The following is a 12,997-nucleotide window of genomic DNA, read 5'->3' as shown; positions in this document are numbered from 1 at the left end:
TGCAAACTCATAGAGACAAAGTAGCGTACAGCTTACTAGAAGGAGAGGGAAGGGACAATGGGGAGTCAATGCAAAATGAGTTGTTTTCTGTTTGGGGTAAAGGGAAAATTCTAGTAATGTATGGTGGTGAGGGTACTGCAACATTGAGAGTGTGATTAGTCCCACTGATTGGTATGTTTGGGAGGGTTTGGGATAGAAAGATTTGTATTGTATATGTTTCCACAATTAAAGAAGAAATGGTAAACTAAAGAGATAATGGCAAGTGAATGCAAGACATGATTCTGGATGGGACCTAACAATGGAGGAGAAAAAGCTTAAAACAACTTTATAGGGACATAAGGAAAAATTGGAATAGCTATATATCCTTGTTGAATTTCTTGAACTTGATAACTGCACTTATAGAAGTATTATCTGTTCAGGGATTGTAACATGTGCAACCTGCTCTCAAATGTTCAGAAAGTAGATAATTAGATAGATAGATAGATAGATAGATAGATAGATAGATAGATAGATAGATAGATAGATAGATAGACAGACAAATAGGGAAGCAGACCTGGCCTAGTGGTTAGGGTGTCCGTCTACCACAAGGGAAGTCCGCGGTTCAAACCCTGGGCCTCCTTGTCCCGTGTGGAACTGGTCCATGCGCAGTGCTGATGCGTGCAAGGAGTGCCGTGCCATGCAGGGGTGTCCCCGCATAGGGGAGCCCCACGCGCAAGGAATGCACCCTGTAAGGTGAGCCGCCCAGCGCGAAAGAAAGTTCAGCCTGCCCAGGAATGGTGCCGCACACACAGAGAGCTGACACTACAAGATGACGCAACAAAGAGAAACACAAATTCCTGTGCCGCTGACAACAACAGAAGCAGAAAAAGAACACGCAGCAAATAGGCACAGAACAGACAACTGGGGCCGGGTGGGGAGAAGGGGAGAGAAATAAATCTTAAAAAAAAAAATAGACAAATAGAATGATATGGCAAAGGTGGCAAAATGTTAAAATTGGTGGATCTGCATATATGGGGGAAGTGAGGTTATACTGAAGTTCTCTATATGGGATTTGTATTATTTTTGCAGCTCTTCTGTAAATTTGAAATTATTTCAAGATAAAAAATTAAAATATAAAACAACAGCAGCAACAACAATGAAAAACCTTTTCTATCACCCAAACAGAAACTCTGTACCAATTAAGCATTAACTCTTCTTTCTCTACTCCCACTCCAGCCCCTGGTAACCTGTTTTCCAGTTTCTAACTCTGTGGATTTGTATTTTCTGATTATTTCATATCAGGGAGATAATACAATATTTGTTCTTTGTGTTTGGCTTGCTATTTCACTGAACTTCTAGGTTCATTTGTTGCCTGTGTCAGGACTTCATTCCTTTTTATGGCTGAACAATATTGCATTATATGTATTTACCTCATTTTGTTTATCCATTCATCTGTCAGTGGACATAGGGGTTGCTTTTATCTTTTGGCAATTGTGAGTAATACTGCTATGAACATCAGTGTACAAATATCTGTTTGATCTCTGCTTTCACTTCTTTGAGATATATATCTAGAATTGGAATTGCTTGATCATATGGTAATTTTATACTTTTCTTTCTGAGGAATTGCCAAGTTGTTTTCCACAGTGGCTGTACCATTTTATATTCCCATCAAAAGCAATGAGTGTTCCTATTTCTTCTCATCCTCTCCAACACTTGTTTTCTGTTCTTTTTTTTAAAAAATAGTATCCATTCTGGTGGGTGTGAAATGGTATCTCATTGTGGTTTTGATTTGCATGCTCCTAATAGCTAGTGATGTTGAAAATCCTTGCATAAGCTTATGACCATTTGTATATCTTCTTTGGAGAAAAGTCCATTCAAGTCTTTTGCCCATTTTTAATTGGTTTGTCTTTTCATTATTGAGTTGTAAGATTTAAAAAAATACATATTAAATCCCTCCATCCTTCCCTTCCTTCCTTTTCTTTCTTTTCCTTCTTTTCCTTCTTTCCTACTTTCCTTATTCCTTCCTTTCCCTTCCCTTCTCTTCCTTTCCCTTCCTTTCTTCCTTTCTCCCTCCCTTCCTCCCTTCCTTCCATGTGGTTTCCAAATATTTTCTTCCATTCCATAGTCCATTGATGCACAAAATTAAAAATTTTTGTTAAGGTCTCATTTATCTATTTTTCCATTGTTGCTAATGCTTTGGGTATAAAATCTGAGAAACACTGCTTAACACAAGGTTCTGAAGAGCTTTCCTGTGCTTCCCTCTAGGAGTTTTATAGTTTTGGTTCTTATTTGAAGCCTTTGATCCATTTTGAGTTAAATTTTGTGAATGATGTGAGGTAGGGATCCACTTTCACTCTTTTGCATATGGATATCCATTTTCCCAGCACCGTTTGTGTAAGACTGTTCTTACAGTCCATTGAGTGGACCTGATACCCTTGTCAAAAGCTAATTGGCCATATTATATGGGTATGGAAAGAATATGCCAAATGTACACTATAGGCAATAGTTCGTGATAATAGTCTGATATTATCTGATAATCTCTAACACATGTTCCACAATGGTGTGGTGTGTTTGTGAAGGAGTGTTTTATGGGAATTCCACACATGTGTATGATTGTTTTATAAGTTCACAACTTCTGTAATAAAAATATATTTTTTAAAAAAGTTGATTGGCTATATATGGGAAGGTTTAGTCCTGAACTCTCAGTTTAATTCTTTTGGTCTGTATGTCTGTCCTTGTGCCATATCATGCTATTTTTTTTCCATTGAAAATTTTATTGACGTATATAATTCATATAAGAACACATATAAACTGTCATTATGTAGTAAAAGTTGTAGACTTACAAAACAAACATGCATATTATCATACAGGGCTTCAATACATCACCTCACTGCCAACACCTTGCATTGTTGTGAAACATTTGTTACCGACTATGAAAGAGCATCGTTGAAATATTACTAACTATAGTTCTATTTTGGTTACTCTTTGCATGGAATACCTTTTTCCAACCTTTCTCTTTCAGCTTGATTGTGTCTTTACATCTGAGGTGAGTCTCTTGTACAAGACAGCATGTAATTGGCTTATATTTTTTTATCCATTCTGTCAGTCTATGTCTTTTGAATGGGGAGTTCAATCCATTAACATTCAGTGTTATTACTGTACAGGCATTACTTACTTCACCCATTTTATCCTTTGGCTTTCTGTTGTTATGATCTGCCTTTTTACCCTTTAAGTTACCCTTACTAATAATCTTCATTTCTACACTCTTCTCCAAGTCTCTTACCCTTGGTTTTTCCTTTTAGGTTGTAGAACCCTCTTAAGAGTCTCTTGTAAATTTGGTCTTTTGGTAACAAACTCTCTGCTTTTGTTTGTAAAGACTTTAAACTCACCCTTAATTTTTTTTTAAGATTTATTTTTTATTTATTTCTCTCCTCTTCCCCCTGTTGTCTGCTCTCTGTGTCCACTTGCTGTGTGTTCTTCTGTGTCTGCTTGTATTCTTTTCAGTGGCACTGGGAAACTGTGTCTTTTTTTGTTGTTGCGTCCTCTTGCTGCATCAGCTCTCAGTATGTGTGGCACCACTCCTGGGCAGCTCTCCTGATGGGTGCGCTCTTTGCATGTGGGGCTGCCCTATGCAGGGGATACCCCTGCATGGCATGGCACTCCTTGCGCGCATCAGCACTGCACATGGGCCAGCTCACCACACGGGTCAGCAGGCCCTGGGTTTGAACCCTGAACCTCCCATGTGGTAGGCAGATGCTCTATCTCTTGAGCCGAATCTGCTTCCCTCACCCTTATTTTTGAAGGACAGTTTTGCCAGATACAGAATTCTTGGCTGGCAGTTTTTCTCTTTCAGTACCTTAAATATGTAAGACCACTTCTATCTCGCCTCCATGGTTTCTGATGAGAGATTGACACTTAGTCTTACTGAGGTTCCCTTGTATGTGATGCACTGCTTTTCTCTTGCTGCTTTCAGAATCCTCTCTTTATTTCTGGTGTTTGTCATTCTGAATAGCAGGTGTCTCAGAATAGTTCTATTCAGATTTATTTAGTTTGGGTGCACTGTCCTTCTTGGATAATGATATTTATGTCTGGTTGAGAAGTATTTGGTCATTATTTCCTCAAATACTTTTTCTTTCTTTTTTCATTTTTTGAGGTACTGGGGGCTGGGGACTGAACTCAGGACCTCATGTGTGGGAAGCTGGTGCTCAACCACTGAGCCACACTGATGCCTCTGAATTGGTTTTTTCCTTTGTTTTTTAGGAGACATTAGGAACTGAACTTGGAACCTCCCAATGTGGGAGGCAGGCACTCAACCACTTGAGCCACATTCACTCCCCTCAAATCTTCTTTCTGCCCCTTTTCTGTTCCCCTTTTCTTTTGGGACACTGATAGTGCATATGTTTGTGCATTTTGCATTGTCATTCAGTTCCCTGAGACTCTATCTATTCTTTTCTCTTCCCGTTCTATCTTTTCAAGTTCAGATGCTTGGTTCTCCAGTTCATTAGTTCTGTCTTCCACCAATTCAAACCTGTTGTTATATGCCTCTAATGTATTTCATCCATTGTGTCTTTCATTCCCATAAGCTCTGTTACTTTTCTTTGAGGCTTTCTAATTGTTCTGTATGCTCACCCAGTGTCTTCTCAATGTCCTTTATCTCTTTAGTCATATTTTTCTCCAATTCCTAGAAATGATTTAGGAGATTTGTATGATTATCATTGATTAGTTGTCTTAAATCCTGTGTCTCATCAGGATTTTTGGTTTGTTCCTTTAGCTAGGCCATCTCTTCCTGTTACCTAGTATAGCTTTTGATTTTTTTTTTTTTTTGCTGATGGCTGGGCATCTGAATAGGTTGGTGAATTTTTTCTGACATCAGACTCTCGCCTAGCTGTTTTGTTTCATGGCTCTTCTTTGGTTTTTGGCTTAACTTATTCAAAGTGTTTAATATTGCTCTATTAGAACAGGGCCAAAGACTCAGATCCAATCTGAGGTGTCTGGGAAAAGAGACTCCAAAACACATTATTTTTCTCCTTGCAGTTTCTGGACTGGCCAGCAGATGGTGTCCATCAGCAAATCTTTCCACAGAGGTTTCTCTTTCAACCTCCAATTGCCCATGATTTTGGTCTGGCCAGAGCTGAGTTTCAAAGCAAGTTCTGCTGGCTAAACTCACTGAAGAGAAACCACTTTCCACTCTTTCTCTTCTCAGGGAGGGTGATGTCTGTTTCCCTTTCAGCTGCTGCAGTGAGCCATGGGTTTTACCTGGGGTCTTCCCCTTAAGGGACAGGCATGAGTGATTTTCCTGGCTGCTGGGCCAAGTAACTCATGGTTTTTGTTTTGGCTTCTTCAGCTCTCATCCCTCACCCTCCTGGAGAATGTGCAGCACTCTCCGGATCTGCAGATACCCAAAGCAGTTCTCTTGGACAGCTTTTTGCCCTTCCTTCATTGTTTTTGTGAGAGAGTTGAGCCCTGCTTACCTATTCTAATGTCATTTTCCTGGAAAGTTCCAGTACCATGCTATTTTGATTACTGTAGCTTTGTAATAATGTTTATAAATTGGGAGTGTACATCTTTTCAAGATGGCTTTTGCTGTTTTGGGGTCTCTTACCCTGCCATCTAAATTTGATGATTCACTTTTCCATTTCTGCAAAAAAGGCTGTTAGAATTTTGATTGGGATGGCATTGAATCTGTAAATAGGTTTGGGTAGAATTTACATATTATTATTTAGTCTTACCAATCATGAACAGAGAGTTTTTAGCTTTTTTTACAATTTCTTTTTGTAATGTATATTTTTCTATATAAAGTTCTTTTTTTGTGTGTGTTATATATCTTTGTTTGCTTGTCTTTGTTTTTTTTAATGTTACATTAAAAAAATTGAGGTCCCCATATACCCTCCCACCCCCCTCACTCCACTCCTCCCATAACAACAACCTGCTCTGTCATCATGGGACATTCATTGCACTTGGTGAATACATCTCTGAGCACTGCTGCACCACATGGTCAGTGGTCCACATTATAGTTTACACTCTCCCCCAGTCCACCCAGTGGGCCATGGGAGGACATACAATGTCCAGTAACTGTCCCTGCAGCACCACCCAGGACAACTCCAAGTCCTGAAAATGTCCCCACATCACATCCTTTTTCCCACTCCCTACCCTCAGCAGCTACCATGGCCATGTTCTCCACATCAGTGCTACATTTATTCCATTACTAATTACAGTAGTTCCAGAATAGAATATCAGTAAGTCCACTGTAATCCATACTCATTCCTCCATTCTGTGGACCCTGGGATGGTGATGTCCACTCCTCCTCTATATCGGGAGGGTGCTTAGATTCCACTTGGATGATGGATGTGATGCTCCTGCTTGCGGTTGTAGGCACTCTTGGCTCCCCAGTGTGGTGGTTGGCCTTCTTCACCTTCCTGTTAGCTGGCTGGGATAAGTTCAATAAACAAGAGGGTAGGAGTTATAAGTATATAAGTTCTTTACCTCCTTGATTAAATTTATTGCCTAGGTATTTGATTCTTTTAGCTGTTATTATAAGTGGAATTTTTTTCTTGATTTCCTCTACAGACTGTTCATGACTAATTTACAGAAACACTGCTTTGTGTGTGTGTGTTGATCTTGTACTCTGCCACTTTGCTGAGTTTGCATATTAGCTGTAGTAGATTTGTTATGGTGTTATAGACTGGCGATATTTTTTTTTTTTTTTAAAGATTTATTTATTTATTTTATTTCCCCCCCTCCCTTGGTTGTCTGTTCTTGGTGTCTATTCGCTGCGTCTTGTTTCTTTATCCGCTTCTGTTGTTGTCAGCGGCACGGGAAGTGTGGGCGGCGCCATTCCTGGGCAGGCTGCACTTTCTTTCGCGCTGGGCGGCTTTCCTCACGGGCGCACTCCTTGCGCGTGGGGCTCCCCCACGCGGGGGACACCCTTGCGTGGCACGGCACTCCTTGCGCACATCAGCGCTGCGCATGGCCAGCTCCACACGGGCCAAGGAGGCCCGGGGTTTGAACCGCGGACCTCCCATATGGTAGACGGACGCCCTAACCACTGGGCCAAAGTCCGTTTCCCTAGACTGGCGATATTGACCAGACTCAGGCTCTGAATAAAGTTCCAATTGAGAGCTTTATTAGCCGTGCAGTGACTGCCTCATCCTATGCAGAGGAGAGAGCAGCCCCGGGTTGTGGGGGAAGTTTGCTTATAAAGGCCTTTAGGTTCGGGGTGGGGGGGGCAGTAGCTCAGCAAGCAAGCACATACAGAAGCAGATGTTTGCGGTTAATTAAGTGCTGGGGATTCTATCAGGGGAGACAAGCGGTTGGAGAGTTCTTGTTATTTACAAGGATCTGGGTCAAGCAGGGGCTGACGAGATTTTCTACAGGAGGAGGCTCTGAGATAAGGTTTTACAGTGGAGCAAGCTTGTTACAGAAGCGAGGTATATGCGATTAGGGGGCTGTGGAATTTTCTTCTTGGGTGGGGGTGGTCACAGGCTCTTACTTCTCCACAGTGGGTTTTTCAGAATTTTCTTATATAGGATCATGTCATCTGCAAATAGAGAAAGTTTTACCTCTTCCTTCCCAATTTGGATGCCTTTTATTTCTTTTTCCTTGCCTAATTGCTTTGGCAATTAGAACGTCTAGCACAGTATTGTTTAATAGTGGAAAACAGTTCTTTTTGAGTTTATCCTATTCGGGGTTTGTTGGTATTATTGAATGTACATATTTATGTCTTTCATTCAATTTGGGAAGTTTTCTGCCTTTATTTCTTTGAATATTCCTTCTGTGTCTTTCTTTTTCCCTCCCTCCCACCCTCTCTTTCTTTCTCCTTCCTTCCTTCTTTCTCATATTACATATATTGGCTCACTTGATTATATCCCACAGGTCTCTTTAATTTGGGAATTTTTCTGCCTTTTTTTCTTTGAATAGTCCTTTTGCCTCTTTCCCTCCACTCCCTCTCCCTCCCCTCCCTTTCCCTTTTCTTCTCTCTCTCTTTTATTGCATGTATTGGTTCACTTGATTATATCGCACAGGTCTCTTAAGCGTTGTTCACTTTTTTCATTCTTTTTTTCTTTCTGCTCCCTCTTCCTGCTCCTCAGCCCGAATCATTTTCAATTGTTCAAATCCATGAGCTTCTCAAGCTCCTGGATTATTTCTTCTTCTAGCTCCAATATATTGTTGAAACCCTTTATGGAATTTTTTATTTCACTTGTGTTCTTTTTTTTTTTTTTTTTTTTTTTAAGATTTATTTTTTATTTATTTAATTCCCCTCCCCTCCCCCGGTTGTCTGTTTTCTGTGTCTTTTTGCTGCGTCTTGTTTCTTTGTCCGCTTCTGTTGTCATCAGCGGCACGTGTGGGCAGCGCCATTCCTCGGCAGGCTGCTCCCTCCTTCGCGCTGGGCGGCTCTCCTTATGGGTGCACTCCTTGCGCGTGGGGCTCCCCTACGCGGGGGACACCCCTGTGTGGCACGGCACTCCTTGCGCGCATCAGCACTGCGCATGGGCCAGCTCCACGCGGGTCAAGGAGGCCCGGGGCTTGAACCGCGGGCCTCCCATGTGGTAGACGGACGCCCTAACCACTGGGCCAAAGTCTGTTTCCCCACTTGTGTTCTTAATCTCCAGTATTTGTTAGGTTACTTTTTAGTATTCTATTTCTTTATTGAGATTCTTATATTTGTTCATAATTTTCCATGTGTCTTTTAGTTCTTTCTCCTTTATCCCCTTGAGCATATTGAGGATCATTTTAAAAAATTCTTTTTTGGCATATCCAAAGTCTATTCTTTCTTTTTGGTTTTAAAATTTATGTCTTATTCTGTGGGATAGTCCATCATTTCTTGTTTCTTTCTTGTGGTCTTTTTTTGCACACTGTACATTTTAATATTTTAATGTGTTGACTCTGAGATTTAGTCCCTGAGCTATCTGTTCCTTAAATTTCTGTCTAGCTAGTGATATGACAGAGATTTCCTTGAGTGCTAGGAGGTAACAAAACCAAACAAAGCAATGCAAATGTCATCGTTCATAGTGTTTGCTAACTGGCTCTGTACTGGCTGGTGCTCTTCCTCAAATTTAGTCTGCTGTCATAAAGATCAGCCTGAGGCAAAAGTGAAGTGCTCTGTCCTGTATGTTTTTTCTGAGCCATTATCTTGTCCTAAGCTTTGCTTGCTCGTGGCTTTAATTCCCCCATTTACAGGAATCTGAATTTTCCCTGTGTTCGGTCTGAAATAGACTACCTCTCCTCCTGCTCTATTGTTATGTCTTAAAGTTGGTAATCCCTTGCTCCAGGCAACTTTGTATTAATTGTTTCTTAAGATGCTTTAGCTGTGTGCAGGCTGCTTCTGCCTGCAGGACAAATTCTGGAAGGGTGAGCCAGTGACCGTTTCCTGGTTCATACTTTCACACTGCCATTCCGTAGATTTTCACTGACATACAGGCACCCCAGTATGTGTATAGGGATTCCTCTGCTCCTTCCCAGAACATGCCAGGAATCTACAGTGGGAACACAGGATGGCTCCATTCTGCATCTGGAGGGTTTGGGGGGAGGGACCAGCATGGGCGCAATGAACTTTACTGTTTTTAAAGCTGTTGTCTTCTTGATTTGGCTTTCAGCCAGTTACTGCAACCCTTTAACTGATTTCTGGAGTTTTGAGAAAGATGGTTCTTCTGCTTTTTGCTGGTTGTTCAAAGATTATGTGGAAGAACAGCACCCTGGAGCATCTTACATCACCATCTTGATTGGATCTCCCTCATTTTTATTTTTCACTGTATATGAGTCTTGATTGACAATTGTTCTTTTTCAGCATTTTTAATATTTCACCCCACTCTCTTCTTGCCTCCATGGTTTTTGATGATACATCACTCACTTAATCTTATTTGGGTTCCCTTGACATACCATGTTGCTTTTCTCTTGGAATTTTTAGGATTCTTTCTGTCTTTGGCATTTGACAGTTTGATTATAATTGGGTGTGGATCTGTTTGAATGTATCCTGTTTGGGGTTTGTATTAGTAAGTCAAAGGGGTGCTGATGCAAAAAACCAGAAATCTGTTGACTTTTATAAAGGGCATTTATTTGTGGTAGAAGCTTACAGTTATCAGACTGTAAAGTTTAAGTTACTTCCCTCACTAAAGTCTATTAACATGTGTTGAAGCAAGATGTCTGCTGATGTCTGCAAGGGTTCAGGCTTCCTCTTCCTCTTAAGGCTCTGTGGTCCCAGTTTCTTCCAGTATCACCTGTAGGCTGGGATAAGTCTCGTCTCTCTCCCAGGGCTTCTTCCTCTTTGGGTGCAGCTGCTCTGTTCTCTCCACAAGGTCAGTTCTAGACTATCAGTTTCTCTAGACTTTGCTCTCTCTTCCTGGGGCCTCTGCTGTCTCTATGGAGCCATCTCTTTTCCTCCTGTGTGTTTACTTCAAGGGTTCCAGCTCAAAAACTCTAACCTCTCTTTTCTGCATTGTGATTTCTCTATGAGTCCCCTCCCACCAAGGGGGCAGGGACTCAAAGTCCTATTGATTTGACCAATCAAAGCCTAAGCAGGGAAGCGGATTTGGCCCAACAGATAGGGCCTCCTATCAAACCCAGGGCCTCCTGACCCATGTGACGAGCTGGCCCATGCGCAGCGCTGATGTGCACAAGGAGTGCCGTGCCATGCAGGGGTGCCCCCATGTAGGGGAGCCCCATGAGCAAGGAGTACACCCCATAAGGAGAGCCGCCCAGTGTGAAAAAAGTGCAGCCTACTCAGGAATGGTGCCACACACACAGAGAGCTGACACCACAAGATGACGCAACAAAAAGAGACACAGATTTCAAGAATACAAGCAGACACAGAAGAACACACAGTGAATGGGCACAGAGAGCAGACAATTGGGGAGGGGGGCAGGGAAGGGGAGAGAAAGAAATAAAAAGTAAATCTTAAGAAAAAAAAATGCCTAATCATTATTTATTAAGGTAAAATGAAGCCTTTGAATCCAATATAATCTAGTATGCCCAGAAGAACAGACCAGTTTACAAACATAATCCAATATCTAATTTTTGAATTTATAAACAATATCAAACTTGCCACAGAGTTTGTTGGGATTCTTGATGTGTTTATTCATGGTTATCTTAGTTAAATTTGTGAAGTTTTCTGTCATTACTTTTTGGAATATTCCTACTGCCTCTTTCTTTTTCTCTTCTGGGACTCCTATATGTGTATATTGGTATGCTTAATGGTGTCCCTTAAGTATCTTAGGTTAGTTTCACTTTCCTTCATTCTTTTTCCTTTCAGCACCTTTCCCTAAGTCATTTCAATTTTGTTATCTTCAAGCACACTGATTCTTCCTTCTGCCAGATCCAGTCTGATTTTGAACCCCTCTGGTGAATTTTTCATTTCATTTATTGTGCTCTTAACTGCAGTATTTCTGTTTGGTTCCTTGTTTATAATTTCTATCTTTTTATTGAGATCCTCATTTTGTTCATATATCATTTTCCTGATATCTTTTGTTCTTTCTCTGTGTTTTTCTTCTTTGAACTTATTTAAGATCATTTTATAAGGACTTTGACTGGTATGTCCAAAGTGACATACCGTGACATTGATGGTTTATGATGTTTTATCTTGTTCTTTTGAGTGTACCATTGTTTCCTCTTTATTTTGTTGCACACTGTGCATTTTAATATGTTATTTATTTATTTATTTTTATTTATTTCTCTCCCCTTCCCCCCCGCCCCAGTTGTCTGTGTCCATTTGCTGCGTGTTCCTTTTTTTGTCCACTTCTGTTGTTATCAGCAGCATGGGAATCTGTGTCTCTTTGTTGTTGCGTCATCTTGCTGCATCAGCTCTCTGTGTATGCAGCGCCGTTCCTGGGCAGGCTGAACTTCTTTCGCGCTGGGCGGCTCTCCTTACTGGGCGCACTCCTACGCGGAGGACACCCCTGCATGGCAGGGCACTCCTTGCGCGCATCAGCACTGCACGTTGGCCAGATCCACACAGGTCAGGGAGGCCCGGGGTTTGAACTGCGTTCCTCCCATGTGGTAGACGGACGCCCTAACCACTGGGCCAAGTCCGCATTTTAATATTTTAAAGTGTGAACTTTGGAATTTAGTCTCTTATATTTCTTATGTTAGTATCTGGTAGGATGACAGAAATTTCCTTGAATGCCAGGAGGCAAAAAAAACAAACAAAGCAAGGCAAAAAGTATGGTTCATGGCCTTCGCAAAATCACTCTGTATTGGTTGGTGCTTCTTCAGAGCTTTGCCCTCCTTCCAAGACAATTAGCCTGAGGCGAAAGCCCAGGGTATCTATGTCTTTTTTGGACATGTGTCTTTTCCTGGCTGCATGCTAGTGGCCCCAGGAATTCCCCTTTGACAATGATCTGAATGTTCTCTCTTCTCCCTATGAAACAGACTCCCTGTGATGTGCTATTCTATGTGTTAAAGCCAGTAATCCTTTCCCCGGGTCACTTTGATTTGTTTCCTTAGCTGCATGCAGGGCAAGCTCTGGGATAGCAAGTCAAAGAGGAGTGTCCTGATTCAGTCTTTCAGGCTGTCACCAGGTAGATTAGCTCAGACATACACATGCTCCAGTATGCACATAGGATTTATTCTGCTTCCTTTGAAACAGGACCAGGGATGCTCACTGAGAGTGGAGGCTGGCTCTACACTGAGCCGGGCGTGGGGGGGATGTCTAAAAGGCACCAGAAGCTTTTCTACTCTTTTAAGATGCATATTCTTGATTTGAAGTCAACTAGTTTCTAATGCCCATTATTTTATTTTTTTAAGACTTTTTAAACCCTATTTTTTTTTTACCCTCCCCTCCCTCCTCTCCATTTCCCCTACCCTCTTGTTTTTGCTCTCTGTGTTCATTTGCTGTGTGATCTTCTGTATCTATTTCTCTGTTTGTCTTCTCATTTTCTCTTCTCTAGGATTCATGGAGATTTGATCCTGGGGACCTCTGATGTGGAGGGAGGTTCCCTGTCACCTGCGCCACCTCAGTTCCTGGTTTCTGCTGCACTTCATCTGACCCTCCTCCCCTTTGTCTCTTCTTTTGTTGTGTCATCATTTT

General features: G+C 41.6%; 1 protein-coding gene across 2 annotated transcripts in view; it reads left to right on the top strand.

Annotated features, from left to right (window-relative positions):
• GRAMD1C (GRAM domain containing 1C) overlaps nt 1–12,997 on the top strand; it is a 155,354-nt gene that overhangs the window by 32,323 nt on the left and 110,034 nt on the right. The window lies entirely within an intron of this gene.

This window comes from Dasypus novemcinctus, chromosome 4 (assembly GCF_030445035.2).
Source record: "Dasypus novemcinctus isolate mDasNov1 chromosome 4, mDasNov1.1.hap2, whole genome shotgun sequence".
Lineage (NCBI taxonomy): Eukaryota > Metazoa > Chordata > Mammalia > Cingulata > Dasypodidae > Dasypus > Dasypus novemcinctus.
The sequence above is the reverse complement of the archived record's forward strand: the minus strand, read 5'-3'. Positions and strand labels throughout refer to the sequence as shown.